This window comes from Meriones unguiculatus, chromosome 7, assembly GCF_030254825.1.
Source record: "Meriones unguiculatus strain TT.TT164.6M chromosome 7, Bangor_MerUng_6.1, whole genome shotgun sequence".
Taxonomy (NCBI): Eukaryota; Metazoa; Chordata; class Mammalia; order Rodentia; family Muridae; genus Meriones; species Meriones unguiculatus.
Window position 1 is genome coordinate 42,087,501 of NC_083355.1, and position 19,154 is coordinate 42,106,654.

Genomic DNA, 19,154 nt, shown 5'->3' on the forward strand with positions numbered 1-19,154 from the left:
CTACAGGGTATTTTCTTGATTAATGATTGATGTGCAAGGGCTCAGCCCATTGTATGCACATGCACTCATCATACACATGGAAGGAAGGAAGGAGGGAAGGAAGGAAGGGAGGGAGGGAGGGAGGGAGGGAGGGAGGGAGGGAGGGGGAAGAAGGGGAAGAAGGGAAAAGGGAAGAAGGGGAAGAAGGAGAAAGGGAGGAAGGGGGAAAGAAGGAGGGAAGAAGAAGAGAGGGAAGAAGAAGAGGGGAAGAAGAAGGGAGGGAAGAAGAAGGGAGGGAAGAAGAAGGGAGGGAAGAAGAAGGGAGGGAAGAAGAAGGAGAGGGAAGGAAAGGAAAAGGGAGGGAAGGAAAGGAGAAAAAAGGAAAGGAAAGGAAAAAGACAAGGACAAAGGAAAATAAAGGAAAAAGGAAAAGGAAAGGAAAGGGGGAGAAAAAAGGGCTAGGAACTGTAATTTGTTTAGCATGCACAAGGCCCTAGATTCAATTCCTCAGTGGAGAAGGAGGAAGAAGAAGAAGCAGCAGCAGCAACAGCTGCTGCTACCACACATACAGGTAACAATAATGGGAAAGTGCCTGTAGGCAAAGAAAAGCTTTAATATCAAGTGTCAGACTTTTGTTATCATTCATGATAACAATGAAATACAGGTATTTCGAGGTTGCACACCAAGTGCCTGTGACCTCAGCTCTTAGGGGGTGAAGACAAGGGCTCAAAGTCATTTTCAATGGAGGCCAGCTATGTACATGAGACACACCAGAGAGCCTGGTCACTGGTGGCCTATACGTTTAATCCCAACATTCAGGAGACAGAGAGAGGCGATTTCTAGGCCATGGTGCCCATTATGTATCAGGTGCTATGGCAATAGTGTATATTGAGAATACAAAAATAAGAAGAAAACCCCCAGTGAAAAGGTGAATAAAGTTGTTAAAGAAAGAAAAACAGCAAAGATGCCAAGTGTAGTGGTGGCACACACTTTTAATCCCAACACCTGGGTGGGCAGAGGCAGGTGGATCTGAGTTGAAGGCCAGCCTGGTTTCATTGTGGGACCTTGGCTACCCTGAAACTCAATGCATAGATAGCAGTGAGTCTCTGTCTCCTGAGTAGTGGGATTAAAGACACGTGCCATGACCCTGGCTACGACTTATTTATTTTATGAGTGCTTTACCTGCCTGTCTGTAAGTATACTGTGTATGTTTGGTGCCAGCAGATTCAGAAGGCTGGATCCCCTGGTACCAGATGGAGTTCTAAACAGTTGTAAGCTACCATGTTGGTGGTGGAAACTAAACCTAGGTTCTCTGCAAGTGCAGCACCTGTTCTTAACTACTGAGCAACCTTAATTACCAACCTTAATTACCAAGCCCCTTTTTAAAAGTATTTTTATTTTATCATTACTTTATATGTAAATGGGTATTTTGTCTGCATGTATATCTGTGTACCACATACATGTAGGGCCCACTGAGGTCAGAAGAGGGTATCAAATCCCCTGGAGTTAGGGACAATTGCAAGTTGTCAGCCATGTGGGTGCTGGAAACCGGGTCCTCTGGAAGAGCAGCCAGTGTTCTTAACCCCTGAGCCATCTCTACAGCCCTCCCACCTCCTTATTTTGAGACAATGTTTTATGGCTGGCCTCAAACTCTGGTATGTAGCCAAGAGTAACCCTAAATTTCACATTCTGTTGACTCCACCTTCCAAATACTGGCCACCACATCCAGTTTTATGCGGGGTTGGGGATCGAACCCAGGGCTCTGTAGGTGCTAGGCAAGCACCTTCCAACAGTTGTACCTCCTGCCCTTTAATCTACCTATCTTTGTAGAATAAAGCCCTACCCTTTACATCACAAGCGTGAAGTGTGAAGTGTAAAATGCAATAGCAAGAGTGTTCTAGCTTTTGGAATAAAGGGAGCAAGAAATTTAACTTTCTGTGACTTAAAAATGTGTACGCTTTTTAAAAGATGGTCTGCATCATCTCAATTATTCAAACTGCACAAAATGTGACTTCCATTCAGCTCTGAGCTGATCCTCTAGCGTGCTTTGCTAGACAGGGAGAGCAATGCATGCCTGCAACCCCAGTGCTTCTGAATTGCAGGCAAGAGAGCCCATGCAAGTTCATGTCCAGAGCCGGGTGTGCAGGAGGAAGACACTGACTCCGTAAACAGCGCCTTTCTAAATGCAGAGAACTAGTCACTGATCGTGGAAGTCTTCCCTTTCAATCTGCTGCGATGGGCTGGGGACATGGCTTAGTGGACAAGAGCCGAATGCCTGTCCTCAACACTCCCACATGGGCACTGTGGCACACACCTCCACAAACATACAAAATAAATATGCCAGAAGTGATGAATCTGCTCTTAAAGTCAAGCCTGAAATTCCAGCACCTGGGAGGTAGAAACGAATATAGGAGTTTGAGGCCAGCCTGTGCTACAGAAGACCCATCTCAACAAAACAAGACAACAAAGTAGAATGTTGAACTATAGAAAGGTGGAGCTGAAGCTTATAGAAAAGAGCTGGAAAGCTCGATCTGTTAGTAAGGGTTCTCATTTTTGTTTGTGACAGTCTCTTAAATAGCCCAGGAAGGCTATTTGAAATTAATGTGTAGCTGAAAGCGACCTTGAGAGTTTGATCTTCCTGCATCGACCATCTACACACTGGGACTGCGGCCATGCATGCATAACCACAAAGGGCTTTCTTGCTTTCTTTCTATGCCTCTTTCACTGCATACCAAGCAATGGTTATTTTCAACTTTCTACTAAAAGAACATTCTAGGGATGAGCAAGATGGCTGGGTGGCTGAAGTCACCAAATTTGACAGCCTGAGTTTGGTCCCTGGAGCCCACATGGTAGAAAGAGAGAACTGGGCTGCCCTTGACCTTCATTCACATCAGAGCAGCTGATGTGTCTATGCTTTCGTGAGACCACAAATGCTCATGCACACATACTTGTTGAATGAATGGAGAACATTACAAACCGAGCTGGGGCTGGGGCTCACCTGGCTGGGAGCTTGACTAGCACGTGTGGGGCCAGCACCAAAAACTCAGCATAGTGTTTCCAACCTCTAGTATCAGCACTCAGGAAGTGAAGACAAGAGGATCAGAAGTACAAGGTCATTCTCAGCTACATCCTAAGTGGAAGGCCAGCCTCGGCTACATGAGACTGCCAACAAACAGATAATATTTCTATGAAGCTAAGAAAGCATATCCTTAGCATCCTATTGATTTAAAAGTACTCAATCAGAAAGTTTTCCTTTGCACTTAGGACAGAATTTAAAATGCAACCAGAAACCAGCCTATTCTTGCAAATTACTATGAGAATGACATCTGGTTCTATCTTGGTCGAATCTCCTATGATAAGCACAAGTGAGCTCAAGGGTATGCTCTCAGGATATATATATATAAACATCAGGGGCCTAGAGGGATGGCTCAGTGGTTAAGAGCACTGGCTGCTCTTCCAAAGGTTCTGAGTTCAATTCCCAGCAACCATATAGTGGCTCACAACCATCTATAATGATATCTGGTGCCCCCTTTTGGCGGCGTGCAGGTGTACATGAAGGCAGAACACTGGATACATAATAAATCTTAAAAAAAAAAAAAATAGGGCTGTTCCTAATAGATTTTTTATTTATTTATTTATTTTTTAGATTTTTAAAATATGATCCTACATAGCTCTTCAAAAGAAGGACAATATGTTTTAATTGTGAGACTGATTTCTATAACATCTGACCTCTTGCCTAAAAGAGGTCTGTCTGGAAAAAGAAATAAGCATGCAGGGAGGGAATGAACCGGGCCATGGTGGCCATTAAAATCCATCAAGTTCATACTTCAGCCTTGGGATAACTATAGCCAAAACTGACTCGAAAGTAATTATCACCGCTATCTGCAATAAAAGTTAATTGGACATAATTGAACTAAGGCCCTAATCGGAGGGAAGCTGCAATTGGCGAAAAGCCCATTTTTCCTGCTCCTTCTATCTGACAGCAAATGAAACTACTAATGGTAATTTGTGAACAAACACGAAATTGCCCTCATGGTTCCCCCACTGCAAATCACTCAGCAATTCCAGCTCATGCCCGGCATATTGAGCTAGGACAAAAATCATTAACCAGTGCTTCTGCTAAAGATGGATTTTAACAACAGCCAACACCAGGAAAGCTGAAGATTGCCAAGAACTGGTAAGTTTCCTCTGGACAACTAAGTGAAGCACCGTGGTCTCCCCTCCATGCCCTAAAGCTCTGTACTCTATGTATTCTGTGACACCAGCATGATCTAGTAAGAAATTATGCCAGGGGACTGGAGAGATGGCTCGGCGTTAAAAGTGCCTACCGCTCTTGCAGAGGACCTGGGTTCAGTTCGCAGCACCCACATACTACAAACAATTCTCCAGTTCCAGGGGTCACTATTGTTTTTTACTTTCTCCTTGTCATAATACATTTAGTTTATGTCTTTAGGTGTTTTGCCTGTATGTATGTCTGTGTACCACATGAGCTCCTGGTGTCTTTGGTGGTCAGAAGGCATCAGGTCCCCTGGAACTGGAATTACAAATGGTTGTAAGTCATCATGTGGATGCTGGAAAGTACATTCGGGTGGTCTGGAGGGGCAGACAGCACTCCTGAACAGACGCGTCTCTCCAGACCCTTACAATAAACAGGTTTTTGCCTGTTTTTGGTGGGGGCGCTGGGATCTGAACCTAAGTTTCCTCGGTGTTAGACAAGCACTCTGCTACTGTACCACCTCCTCTTTCTTTTCTTCCTTCCTTTCTTTTTTCTTTTTCATTTTGATTTTTCGAAACAGGGTTTCTCTGTGTATCCCTGGCTGTCCTGGAACTTGATCTGTAGACCAGGCTGGCCTCAAATTCAGGATTCACCCACCTGCCTCTGCCTCTGAGTACTGAAATTAAAGGCATGACTACCATGCCTGGCTCTCTTTCTTACACAGTCTTACTAAACTGCCTTGCTGGCATCAAATGCACTGTGTAGTCCATGCTGGCCTTGACTTGCAGTGATCCTATCGCCTCTTCATTTCAGCATGGGGGCTTACAGGTATGAGACATCACAACTGGCTGACCCCATTCAGGTACAGGTTTTTTTTTTCTTTTTTTGGAGTCAGAGTCTCTCTATGGGGCCCTGGCTGTCCTGGAACTGGCTCTGTAGACCAGGCTGTTCCCAAACTCAACGATGCGTCTGTTGCCTCTGCGTTCTGGCTGCTAGGATTAAAGGTATGCACCACAACTGGCCCTTAGTGCTACCTTGTTTTTTCCCCTTTTAATTAATTAATTTTATATTTATTGCTGATGAAACACATTTTGGTTACACACGGAAAAATCTCTCTGTGTGTATATACACATGAGTGCCAGAGCAGAAAACAACTCAAGAACAGTTTTTTCCTTCCACCTTGGGGGTCCCAGCAACTGAACCAAGATCCTCAGACTTGGCAGCAGGGCCCTCTATTCACTGAGCCACTGTCTCCACCTGACCACGTGTTTTGTTGTTGTTTACTGAGAAAGGATCTTGTTTCATTATCCAGGCTGGCCTCAAAATCAAGGCAACCCTCCTAGGTTTGTCCTGGGATTACATGCCCCAACATGCTCAGAATTACTTTTTCCCTTGGTAAACTCTTTGAGTTCGAGGCCACCCTGGTCTACACAGCAAGTTCCAGGATAGCCAGGACTACACAGAGAAGCGCTGTCTCAAAACTAATAAAATGACAATCTTAGTGCAGTGAATGCCTCCCTCAGCGTTGTTGTGCAGGGCTGAGACACAGGCTACTGCTGTTCTCTGGAGCGCATCAGGCCTAGACAGCAGGACTTAATACAACACAGAAAAATCAAGCTGGACCTGACCTGCAAACATCCTCCTTACTGGCTAGTGCCGCCACAGCCCTTGAAGGTGCTATGCATGCCCCCAAGGGAGAAAAGCCGTCAACAGAGACGGTAATAGCAATGATACACCACGCTGCCGCTCAGCCGAGCAGGACATGCTCACTGCACAATGGAGGCACCAGGGTTACAGGTCAGTGCTTTTGGACTAGATCTGGGGCTTGTCCCAAGGGAGGGAGTAAGACTAGTGTTGTATCCCTGATCTTGGGGAAGTCACAGGTCCTACCCAGTAATCTAACAATAACAATGTCTTGTTAAACGGACACGTTAAACTGCCTTCTAAACTCCTACTCCTTCAACCCCAGTCAGGAAAGGCCCCTCTGCAGTGGGTAGCAGTGAATGAGGAACTCCTAATGAGTCAAAACGCTTAGAATAAGTATATTGAGTCTCGGGCCCAAACGGTCCATCTGTATCAAGACACCCCACCCCCGGAAAGTTTAAGGGTCATGACAGAAGAGGGATCCTATAAAGGTGCAAGAGCCAGAGGATGGGGAGGTGGACGGGGAGGCGTGGTGTGAATAAATACCATGGTTTGGACACACAAGTTCAATGCAGCTATGGCGACCTGCCCACGATCAAGCCAACAAGAGCAGTGAGCATTCCAACAGGCAGCACTAACTGGACTCAGGGGGCTTAAAAAAAGAGGAGAACATGAAGAGGGGAGGGGACCTGTTGAGGATATCTGGGAGGAGCAGGGCCGTGGAGTAAAAGGAGGGAGTTGAGGGCGAATATGATCAAAATACATGTAAAAAACTGCCAAAGAATAAGTCAACAAACACTGTCCCTTGGGGCTGGAGAGATGGCTCAGAGGTTAAGAGCATGGGCTGTTCTTCCAAATGTCCTAAGTTCAATTCCCAGCAACCACACGATGGCTCACAACCATCTATAATGAGATCTGGTGCCCTCTTCTGGCCTGCAGTCATACATGGAAGCAGAATACAGTATACATAATAAATCAAGCTTAAGGGGGAAAAAAGTCATCTTGTTCTTGTTATAAAAATAATTTTTTAAAATTTTAATTTTAATTCTAATTCTTTTGAGAGGCTTTTTCGAGACAGGGTATCTATCCCTGTATAGTTCTGGGTGTCCTGGACAGATATCTGTCTGCTTCTGTCTACCAAGTGCTGAGATTAAAGACATGTGCCATGACAGGTGGCCAATTCTTTAAGCTTTTGATCTGTGTTTTAAAATAAAATAAAAATACTTACAAGTGAAAAGCAGATAACAGGTTCCCAAAATACATTTAAAATTTGGTTGTTCTTTTCTAGTCATCCATTAACTATGTGGTCAACAGGCCTGAGGGTGCTAAGAAAGTCAGATACAGCTGTACAATGCAAGTACAGCTTCTGAAAAGGGAGCTTGAACAAAAACTGTTTGAGATGCTAGGACACTGCCCACAGGACAGAAAGAATGAACCTGAGACCAATGGGGACAGATCTTATCCTGGCGCCAGGGGAAAATGGAGACCTAACTGCCAGATGGTTGGTTCATCAGCAATGTCTTTAGAGAACACTGTTGACACAGGAGGAGGAGGAGGAGCTGGCAGAATTTAAATGAAGCCATGCTCTGCACGGCAGCCCTTGCCTGTAATATGCCAGCACTTGGGAGGCTGAAACAGGAGGACCCTAAGTTTGAGACCAGCCTAGGCTTCAGGGCAAGACCCTTTCTCAAAACCACAAGATGGAGTTGACTGTGCTGGTGCTTCAGAAAGAAACTCAAAGCTAAGAAGGTACGGGGAAAAGAATCTTATCCACAGCTCCCTGGTACTAACTGTGTTCTAGCATTAGTGCCTACTTACATGCAGTTTGCTCTATCTGTTTCAAACATAGACACAGAAAAATTTAACCAGTCTGGTATAAATGAATATATTCCACACAGACACTTCAGCTATCAGACTATTAAAGCAGCAGGCCCTAAAAAAATTGGAATTTCCCCAGAAATTTCAAGAAAAGCCTGGGCCAGTCAGCACAGAAATTCTTCTCTCCTGGAGTGAGATTATAAATCAGAGACAATGATGGGCCAACAGTGAGCTGTTCCATACTTTGATCAAGACTGGACCTGCTCACTGCTGCTCTTTTACTTAAACTTTAACCTCACTTCAGGGCCCAAGAGTGAATCTGTGGGGGTCACTTGATCTCTTCATCCCTTTTCCCAACGTGTTGGCAACATTGACTAAATCTCCCTTTTCTACTTTAAAATTTTAAAGATATAAAATTTATAATAGAATTAAAGGCGTGCACCACTACATCTGCTTATGTCTTACACTTTATTGTACGTAAGGAACTGAGTTAGCTATCACCAGAAAATTTTTCACCTAATTGTGCTGTGCTTAAATTAAATATACACAAAGTAAACTACTCAGGGTCAGACTCCCAAAATTTCAACCAACAGCAGCTACTGAGTCATGTTAAACTGAACACCACAGACCACGCCCACAAGACAACATGCTGACTTACACAGCCCCATCTCAATACTCCACGCCCACGAAATCAAAGCTGATGCAAAGCAGATCTAACACCTTAACTAAAATAACTAAGTTAGACTGTTTGTAAGTGCCTGGTTTAATGACTCTGTCTCAAAAACAGCAGGACCCAGGTCCCTTTAATCCTGGCATCTGGACTCAGATGCTGGTGGATCGATGTCATTTTGAACTCAGCCTGGTCTACACTAGTCCCAGCCGGCCAGGGCTATATACTGAGACCCCATCTCAAAAAGGTGCCTTCCAGCTACCTGCAACTCCAGTTCCAGGGGGTCTGACATCCTCTTCTGGCACTGTGGGTACAGGCACACACAGTGCACAGACAAACATTAATATACACAAGGCAACAAAATAAAAATATGGCTGTGGAAACCCCTTTGAATATTTTTGCCTACAATTTCTTTGTTTGCTTTTCTGTGCAAATAATGAATAATCAAGAAGTGACTGTTTCACTGACCAGAAAGTAAGCTTTACTGTGTAGCCCTACCCTAACCTGCTGGTAAGGACAGTTTCTGCCCTTTATGGAATGAAATGTAACAGGCTGAAATGTAACAAACTTGGTCTATTGGGGAGTGTTTTAAGTAAGCCCAGTGCTTCCTTCCTGAAATCCAAGGCTTTTCTTCTCTTTCCTATAACAGTTTACAATAGACTTTCCCCCCTTTTTTCTTTTGATTGCTAATAGTGTCCCAATCTTTGGGTATCCTTGGCAACCAGAGAAACAAAACCAGCATCTCAAGGGGAACACAGGAAATTTTTATTTGTTGACATGTTTTTGCAGTGCTGGGAATGAAACCCAGAGCTTTGGGGATGCTAAACATATACTCTTTCCACTGAGCTCTATCCCTGTCTTTTAAATAATTTTTAAAAAGGATTTTCTACATTATAGGAGAACACTGTTAAATACAGTTAGAAATCCAGCGTGGGGGGGGAGGGGGAGATAAAAATAGTATGTTTGTAATTCTAGCAACGGAAGCAGGAAGGTCTAGAGTTCAAGACTACAGTCAGGCCTGTTACAGGTGGACTCTCAGTGACCTGAGAGAATGGCAGGATGACTGCACACTCCAGGCCTCCCTGAAATTCAGAGAGGGGAAGATTCAAACTCAGAATTCATGGTTCTGACCTTACTACCAAAGTACTACATTATCTGGATTTTTAAAAAGCCTTAGTTTTCCCCACCTTGGAAAAATACTACGAAGGTAATTATTGAATCCTTAGATGAAAACAAATCTAGAAGTAAAAATATTTACCTTTATACTAGAAATTATTCTGGAGCTACACAAATCTTAGCCTAACCTGTTCTGAATTACTTATAAACACATTTAGTATTGAAGTATGATATGTACTCAAGTCACCACAGAACTGCTTTAAGGCAGACCCAGACCTTTTCATTTGCCTCATAAATTTACAAATAATGAAATTTCTCATTAAGCAGAGGTCTAAGATTTTGCTAAGCAAAAGACTGTTGCTCAGTGTTCACAGAGAGCCAAGTCTGGGGAAGGGCAAAAAGGCCTGCATTCTGAAGAGTAGATAAAAAACTTAAGTCTGGAATGCAAAGGTAACTTTGCATGGCTCAGTGGTTGAGAGCACTGGCAGCTCCTTCCGAGTGCCAGGAGTTTGACTCGCAACCCTCTGTAACTAGCTCCAGGGAAGCCTCTGAGGGCACGGTCACAACACTGTACACAGACATATACACAGGGAAAACACCCAGACATGTGAAGTAAAACAATTTTTAAAAACACTGAAAGGTGACTTTGTTTTAAATGGCTCTAGCAAGTCCATAATGCATTTGGTAACAAACACAGTCCAAGTAATTAATTCAGTGGACTCTTCCTCTTTCCCTGACAGACTGAACAGCTCTGAGGATAATCTCTCACTCTCCCAAGACTCAGCAGGAAGATTCATTATTATACCCTCAATTGTTCACTCTGTCCTATTTTCCAATCCATCCAGGCAGTGTTATTGTTAAAAATCATAAAGAAGAAGAAGCAGGGGGACAACCGATATTCTCTGCCAGAGGTTTATTAGAAGGGTATGGAGGGTACGGAGGAAGTGGGTAGCGGGACATGGTGGGGGAAGAGAGGGAGAAAGGGAAGGGGAAAGGGGGCGCCCCGAGAGAGAGAAAGAAAGAGAAGAGTGTAAGAGAGAAAGAGTGTAAGAGAGGGACCACATGTGGGTATCGGCCCTTTTAAGGGGCACGATAACCACGCCTTCCAGGTGTGGCCACCTGGCTGGCGACATATGATGACATCATAGGCTGCTGGATAACACTGGAGCAGGTTGTGTTCCTAAATACTAACAGTTATCACTGGCCTGCTTCCAAAATGGGCATGTTAGCTCATTGTCCACTTGTCACAAACCCAAAGTGTGATTTAACACCACGGAGCAACCCCACCCACCACCTGATTCAACAACTAAATTTCCTTGTGTAAATGAAATCTATTTATCATTGTGGTTGGCTGCTTACTTGATCACTTTATTAATTATGTGTTTCTTTGTTGTTGTTTTGTTTTCTTGAAACAGGGTTTCTCTGTGTAGCCTTGGCTGCCCTGGACTCACTTTGTAGACCAGGCTGGCCTCAAACTCACAAAGATCTGCCTGCCTCTGCCTCTGCCTCCTTGAGTGCTGAGATGACAGGCGTGCGCCACTGCATCAGGCTTGATTATGTGCTTCTTTCTGGTCTCCCTATGTGACACAGACTAGTCTCAAACTTAAAGCCCTACCTCAGCCTTCCGATTGCCAGGATTACAGGCAAGCAGTTTGACTATTCTGAGGCGCCGAACAACGTATATACATACTCAACAAGGTTTTTTTCCCCCAACAATTTTATTTTATTTTATGTGCATTGGTGTTTTGCCTGAATGTACGGCTGTGTGAAGGCGTCAGATACCCTGGAACTAAAATTACAGACAGTTGTAAACTGCTATGTGAGTGCTGGGAGTTGAACCCAGATCCTCTGGAAGAGTAGTAGCCAGTGCTCTAGCTGCTGAGCCCCCCGTGACTCAACAAGGAATTCTTAAAAGGCAATGTCGTCAGAAAGGCAGCTCTGGTCCTCATCAGAAACAGACCTGTAAACTACTGAGAATTAAACTGATTGATACGCAATGTGCCCCAACCATTCTTGAGGAAACATTCAGTAACTCACTAGCAACTGTTAGGTTTCAACCTGAGACAAATGGCTGAGGTATCTATTAACATATCAAAGTAGACCTGGCCATCAGGTTCTCCCCTCAACCCTCAGCCCCCAGTACAGGGCTTGCATACCCCTTACCTAGCTTGCATCTCCCTGCCACCTGAACTCTCCAGCCTAAGGAACTGGGCTGCTTTTCCATATATAATGTAACCGTTTTGATTACCTGTCCTCTTTTCTGGCTGCTGCACCTAGCCCCCCTTTCTCTTCTCTCCCTCCTCACTGCTCTCTCTCACACATGGCCCAGCCCAGGGTCATGTACATGCTGGAGTCTCCCAGAGCTCTGCTATGTTCGCTCACAAGTCGATAATAAACCTTCTCCTCCACCGTACCTAGGAGCAGTCACGTTTCCTTTCTTTTCCTTTTTATTTCCTTTATTCATTCATTTGATGCTGAAACCGGGGACCAGTCATGTTCCTTTCCTCTCTTTTCCTTTTCATGTCTTTCATTCACTCAGCAACCAATGTTCCAAATCTTTATCTGAATGGTAAACAGATTAAAGATTCCACCAAGTCTGTGGCTGTCAGAATCAAACTCTTAGCAAAGAAATTCCTCAAAAGTCGGAGCTTGACTCAAGAGTCAAGCCCTGGGAGGAGAGATTTATGCTTAAAAGACACATCAAGAGGGCTGACTGTTCGGCAGATAGAGAAGCTTTTTGACAATTCTGACCTCCCTATGTTCCTGGTGAGCCCTGTACATGTGTGTACACACAACAGATAAATTAATTAAAAATAATGAGCTGGAGAGATGGCTCGGTGGTTAAGAGGACTGTCTGTTCTTCCAGAGGACCTGGGTTCAATTCCCAGCACCCACATGGCAGCTCACAACTGTCTGTAACGCCAGTTCCAAGTGATCTGACACCCTTACACCAAAAATAAATAAATTTAATTTAAAAAATTAAAAGTAATAAAAGCTAAAAACACACAAGATACTGGTATTGAACTAGGGAGGGAGAGGCAAGAAGATCTTTGTGTTTGAGGCCAGCCTGGTCTAAGGGGCTAGTTCCAGGAAACCCTGTGAAAAACAAACAAAAAGATACTGGCCGTGACATCAAGCTGATAAAGCCAAAATGAACACAGTTTGCCTCTCACTAATAAAGCAGCATTCTCAGATCTTTTTTACCTCTAGTATTTTCTCACCTTGAGTTTTTCCCACAACTGAGCAGATTATTATAGGAATTAAGCAAAGACAAGGATCCAATGTTTCCTTCCTGTTCTCAAGGGATCATTTTGTACTTGAGAAATGATTAGACCTGAGTCTCCCCTTAAAGAGAACATAAGGCCATTTTTCTTACATTCTAAGTGCAAGTCACCGAGATAAACATAATGGATACAAACATACTGATTGCTAAAGGAAATTCAGTGAGTTGCTTTGACTTCAGCAGCACTGTCTCTTTAACTTAATGAACTAGAAGTCAGAGCTTTGCATAAATGTTTCCTTGCAGAAGATAAATCGAGTTTCCAAACCCTTTAAATGATACCTGGAGACTAATGCAGATACACCCATTAAAAGCCTCTTGCCTCCTGGGAAAAATTCTTTGGGGAACCCCCACTACTGTGCCATGTGAATTACTGACTGCACAAACAGACAATAAAGAAGACATGTTGGATCTGCAGGTATAATGCAACGCAGTTGGGAGCATGCTCTGCCCTGTGCACAAAGCCCTGTACACTGCAAAAATTAATAGAGGAAGAGAAAATTGTACCCAGCTTTTGGCAGTCTAAGGCCAGAGGGTCAGAGTTCAAGGTCAGGAAACAGATCTCTGGGTAAATTCCTTGCTACCTAAGCACAAAGCCCTGAATTTGGGGGCCAGGTGTGGTGGAAGCAGAGGCAGGAGGACCTCTGTGAGTTCTGGGTCAGCCTAGTCTACATAGTGAGTTCCAAGACAGCAAGAACCACATAGAGACCCTGTTTAAAAAACTAAACTAAAACCAAAATCAACCAGCCAGACAAAAAACAAAACAAAACAAATTAACAAACAAACAATCAAACAAGGGTCCCTGACATCCACGCAAGAGCTGGGGGAGCAGAGCATGTCTCTAACTGCAGTGCAAGGTGACAGATCTAGGAGGAAGATGGAGCTTGCGCTGCCAGTAAGGCCCAGGTCCAGTCAGAAATCCTGACTTAAAAAAACAAGGTAACGGGGCTGAAAGAATGGCTCAATGACTAACAAACAGCATTGGCTTGCTCTTCCTGGATTCAATTCCAAGCACCCATACAGAAGCTTACAACCATTTCTCTGTAATACAAATTCCGGGGGATCCCATGGCCTTTTCTGGTCTTTGGGAATATGAGGCACACACATATATGTAGACATATATGCAGGCAAAACACACACACACAATAAATAATGTAAATCTTTTTTTAAAATAAAGCAACCATTTGAAAAAAACCTTTTCTTTCATTTTTCTTTGAGACAGGGTTTCTCTGTGTAGCCTTGGCTGTCCTGGACTTGTTTTGTAGAGCAGGCTGGCCTAGAACCCACAGAGGTCCGCCTGCCTCTGCCTCCTAAGTGCTGGGATCACAGGCGTGCTTGACTGTGCCCAGCTTAAAGAACACTTCTTGATGTCAATCTCTGGCCTCCACGAGGCCACTGGGACCAGTTAACTTGTATACACACACAGAAACACACACCTTAAAGCCAGGCTGAGATACAGACCCTACCTCAAAGACAAAACAAACACAGGGAGCAAAGGATAGCATAACTTTATAAAAGCCTTATCAAGTGTTCACACCTGGGAAAGAGGAAAAAAAAATTTTTAGGGTAGCAAATAGGAGGGTACCACAGCATCTAGGTGGTTTTCTTGCTACTTCCCCACCTTCTAGAGAGCAATGCAAACTTCACAGGTGTTACTGATCACATCTATACCCCAGCACTGAGAATGCAAAGACGGGGATCTTCTGAGTCTGATGCCAGCCTGGTCTGTGTATTGAATTCCAGACTAGCCAGAGCTGTATGGTGAGCTCCTGTCTCAAACATAAAAAGGGAAATAAATAAATATATTACATTTTATCCCTACTGCCCAAAGCCTGAATCAGTGATTTTTAATACCCTATTCTCAGTAACAAGTTAGGTCAGACACATCTGAAGGATCCTCTTCTCTTCCCATTTAAACCTAATTCAGAGCCTTTAGGGATAAAAAAATACAAAATGGAAAAACTCCAAAGCCAACATAAGATTATTGTGAATTTCCTTTTTTTTTAAATAATTCTATACTGAGACTACTTGAAATGTTATGTGTATAAAATACATATTTATGTATACATACACATATGTGAGACAGGACATTCATTTCCTGATCTATATTTCCATAACTGAGGTGATCTACTGTCTCACCATTTCTATTTTTCTTCTGTTTACTGTTTTGAGACAGTGTAGCCCTGGCTGGCATTCTAATCTCTCTTCCTCCATCTCCCCAAAGCCGCCCAGATGCTAGACAAGCACCCTATTGACTACACTACACCCCAAGGCCCCATATTTTCCTTAATACTTGACTATCATCCCAACTGTTCCTGACTGGCTAGAGATAAAATAAATCAAGAAAATTACTCATCCAGCTAAAACTGTGACACAGCTGCAGAACATCGATTATATCTTCAAATCTGAACTCCAGTTACAACCACCACTGGAAATTATGAGACAATGTGGATTATGAAAATAAATGTATCACTTTAGTTAATATTTATATAAAATGTTGTCAATAGATTGGTGTTCATCTCATCTAACATAGCTCTTTGCTAGTCAACATAAAGATAAAACTGGTCCCAAACACTGTTGACTGAAAATGCACAACTAGAGCAAAGATACCAAGCCAGGACGGTGGTTGTTATCCCAGCACTGAGGAGGCAGAAGCAGCTTAGACTGCTGTAAATTCCAGGGCAACCTGGCTACCACCAGGACTACACAAGGAGACTCTCTCTTAGAAAAATAATAACAAAGCAAAAACAAAAACAAAGATAACATGAACATTGCTACCCAATAAGCACACCCTTTGTTTCTGAGATTGTAATTTCTGGGCATTTTTACCTTCAATTGGTAACTTTCCTTCTATTTAAAATACATAAAGAGGTTCATAATTTGCCTGTAGCGAGCAATGTATTTCAGAAAGGATCCAAATCAAGTGCAGTGGTGCACACCTGTTAATTCCCAGCAGTCTGGGAAAGCTAAAGCAGGAAGATAGGAATTCCATGCCAGCCTGAACCTGAACTAGAGTTCCTCTTAAAAAAAAAAAAAAAAGGAAGAAAGAAAGAAATCCTAAGTTGTTACAAGGGCAAAGAACTCCTCCAAAAATAAACATCGTCAAAATTGTAATGCTCCAGCCAACCAAACTAACAAAGATTGGGGAGAACTCCTAAAAAGGCAAACCAATCAAAGTATCTGTGGTTTTTTTGTTTTGTTTTTTTTTTTAAAGCTGTAGCTTTGGTTTTCTGACTGAAATTAATCCCTTCACGAGCCCATAAATGTCACTAACCTATGAATATAAGACAGACAGCAATGGAGAAGCCGGTAAAGCCTTCAGGTTCTACACGAAGGTAAGTTTCCCTGCTTCAGCTCTTTCTCCTATAGGGCTGAGCCACTACACAAAGCCTATGACAGGGCTCTCAGGGAAGCGACTTCATCAGAGTTAATCGCTAACAATTATCAGGATTGCGTGTAACTACCAAGGCCAGAGGGCTGTTCCTTCTCTCCACCAAAACCTCCGCCTCTTAAAGGTTATTGCTGCTGATTAAGATCTAACCAAAGAGGAGAATAATAATGAACGCAGATGCTGTACAGTTTAAAAACCTAATCCTGGGCTGCATCTTTCCCCTGCCGGGTTACTGCATCAGATGCCACAGGAAAAGGGCTCCTCTTTTTTTCCATCTGTGCAATTTACTACGCGGCCGACATCTACACATCGGTAAAAAGAGATAAGTGTCCTGAATCTCCTTAACCAGCTGCAAGGGTGAGATGAAGAGACAGAAGAATGATGGTAGAACTGGAAAATAAAAATAGGGTGATGAGACGCAGAGATCATATTTCCCACTCCATTTCCCCTTTCTTACAAGGTTAAGTCGGCTAAAGTCCGGGTGGCGTTAGAAAAAGCACACACACCTTGCGCCCTGGGCAGGAGGTGAGGTTGGCTCTGCAGCGCTCAGTGGGGCTCCGGGTTCCGCCCCGGCGGCCTGGGACAGTGCAGCCCTGCTTGCCCCTGTCCGGAGAGGACAGGAGAGGGGGCTTCTAGCGGCTCTGGCAGGGGGAGGGGGAGACGGCTACTCCGGGTGCCAGGCTCACCAAGAGCGCTGCACTCCGCGGTGCGCCGACACCCCCTCCCCCAGCCGGCTCCGGCTCTCTCCCCTCCGCCGCCGGAAGCCAGCCCCGCCCCCTCAACTCCATCCCTGCTCTTTGCAAGCGCCCTCCTGTCTACACAGCCAATCGTGAGCCAAAGAACCAGCAGAGCGACTTGCCACCCAGCCAACTGCGGAGGCCCACTGGGAGGTCAGCCGCCGGGGATAGGCCAACTACCCGCGGCCCCGGCCCCGGCACGGCTCCTCTTTGTTAGCGCTGCCCCCGTCTCTCCCGGTGCCCACCCGGAAGCCGGGAGCCTAGCATCCAGCCGTCGGACCAGGTGATGCCTCGCCCGCCGCCTCTCCAGCTCTCCACCCACTCTCCTGGTACTAAGAGTGACCAGCCCTCGGGTGTTTCCTGCCAGAAGGCTTCAAGACTTCCAAAACAATTAACCACCGGAAGACACCAACCACAAAAAGGATGCTTTCCAGGCCTCTCTGCTCTACCTTCCTTTTCTCAGGACAAATCAACTACATTCCGTCAAAACGGTGGAAAGATTTAGGTATTCATCAACTCCACCAATTTTACCTGTTGGAAATTCATTTCCCTGAGGGAATCTGAGGGGGAAGGAGAGAAGTGAGAAAGTATGTATCTGGAACTTAGCGGAGTTGGGGAGGAGGGGAACACATCGAAGTTGGTTTCAACCTGTATCACCCAAGGCATCTACAATCCAATCATTCTGAGATGACCACTTCCTTAGCGGATTTCAGTGTAATTCGGATGCAGGAAAACTGGGTCTCATTAAAGCTACATGCCCGGTATTTGTTAAAACAACAACACTGACGCTGCATCCCTGGACACCCATACCCAAACTGAAATGGTTAAGGCCAGCGTTAACGGACCGCTGTGGCTGCGACGGAATATGCTAACAATGGTCTAGTTTCTTGGACTGTAGTGGTAGAGCACTATAGGGGGTTCATTTAACCAAAACAAAGAGGACGTGTCCTGGGGGTGTAGCTTGTTTGGTGGAATGGTTGCCTAGCACACATAAAGCCCTACATTCAGTCCCTAGAATCCTACTTAAAAAAAAAAAAAAAAAACAAAACACAGGCACAGTAGTAGAGGTCAGAAAAGCAGAAGTTGGAGGCAAGCATAGACTGAGACCTGGGAAGGGGTGTTCATGGGCCAGTGGTGGAGCTGCAATATTAACTAATTTAAGGCCATGCATTCCATCACCAACACAAGAAGCGGTGAAAAGATAGAGGGGTGGGGAGAGGTGGGGGAAAAGCTGCAAAGAGGAAAAAAATATGTATGTAGGCTGCCATTTTTGTCCAGAATTCTTGTAACTAATTGCAAACTATTAACCTCATCACATTCTGCAATCCCATTTACTTCTCCATGCACGGATATAATTTAAAACAAAGCAAGAGCTGGAGGTGTAGCTCAGTGACAGAGCACTAAGCTTTGCACCACAAATTAAATAAGTAACATAAACAAGAGAAAAGGAGCCAAGTGTGATGTAGCTGTAGCTATAAACCTAGCACTCAAGGGGTAAAAGCTAAAGGACCACTCCAAGTTCAAGGATTATTCCAAGTTCAATTCACTCTAGATAGCCAATTCCAGGTGAGGCATTGGCCTCAGAGAAATCTTTCTCAAAAAAAGAAGAAAAGGGCTGAACAGATGGCTCAGTTGTTAAAGAGCACTGACTGCTCTTCCAGAGTACTCAGGTTCAATTCCCAAAACCCAAATGGCAGCTCACAACCATCTGTAACTCCAGTTCCAGGGGATCCAAAGCCCTCTTTTGGCCTCCAAGGGCTCCAGGCACACACACGATACAGAGACATACATATATGCAGGCAAATTACACATATACTTAAAAGGTAAAACATTTTTTAAATGTCTGCAGTTGGTGGCACATGCCTTTAGTCTCAGCACTTGGAGGCAGAGGCAGGCGGATCTCTTGAGTTTGAGGCCAGTCTAGTGTATAGAGTGAGTCCCAGGACAGAACTACATAGAGAAACCCTGTCTCAAAAAAAACAAAAAGCAAAAACAAAACAAACAAAAACAGTCGCGTGTGGTAACTCATGCCTTTAATTCCAGCACTCGGGAAGCAGAAGCAGTTGGGTCTCTGTGAGTTAGAGGCCAGCCTGGTCTACAAAGCGAGTCCAGAACAGCCGGGGCTAGAGAACAAAGACTGTATGCCTCAAAAACAAACAAATCAAAAAACAGCAAGGTCTGGGAATGCTGCTTGGTGGTAGAGAATTTGCCTACTATGCAAACCTGTATTCACATATATATATATGAATATATATGTAAATATGTATATATACACCTATGTGTAGCCTTAGACATACTGTCAG

General features: G+C 44.2%; 1 protein-coding gene across 5 annotated transcripts in view; it reads right to left on the bottom strand.

Annotated features, from left to right (window-relative positions):
* Nucleotides 1–19,154, bottom strand: part of Fam222b (family with sequence similarity 222 member B) — a 62,635-nt gene that overhangs the window by 21,994 nt on the left and 21,487 nt on the right. The window contains exon 1 of one of the 5 annotated variants that reach the window (XM_021630519.2): nucleotides 16,621–16,832. The exons of the other annotated variants lie outside the window; for them this stretch is intronic. The gene's annotated coding sequence lies outside the window, so the exon portion shown is untranslated. Of the gene's footprint in view, nucleotides 1–16,620; nucleotides 16,833–19,154 lie in introns of those variants that run through there. 5 annotated transcript variants of the gene reach the window in all.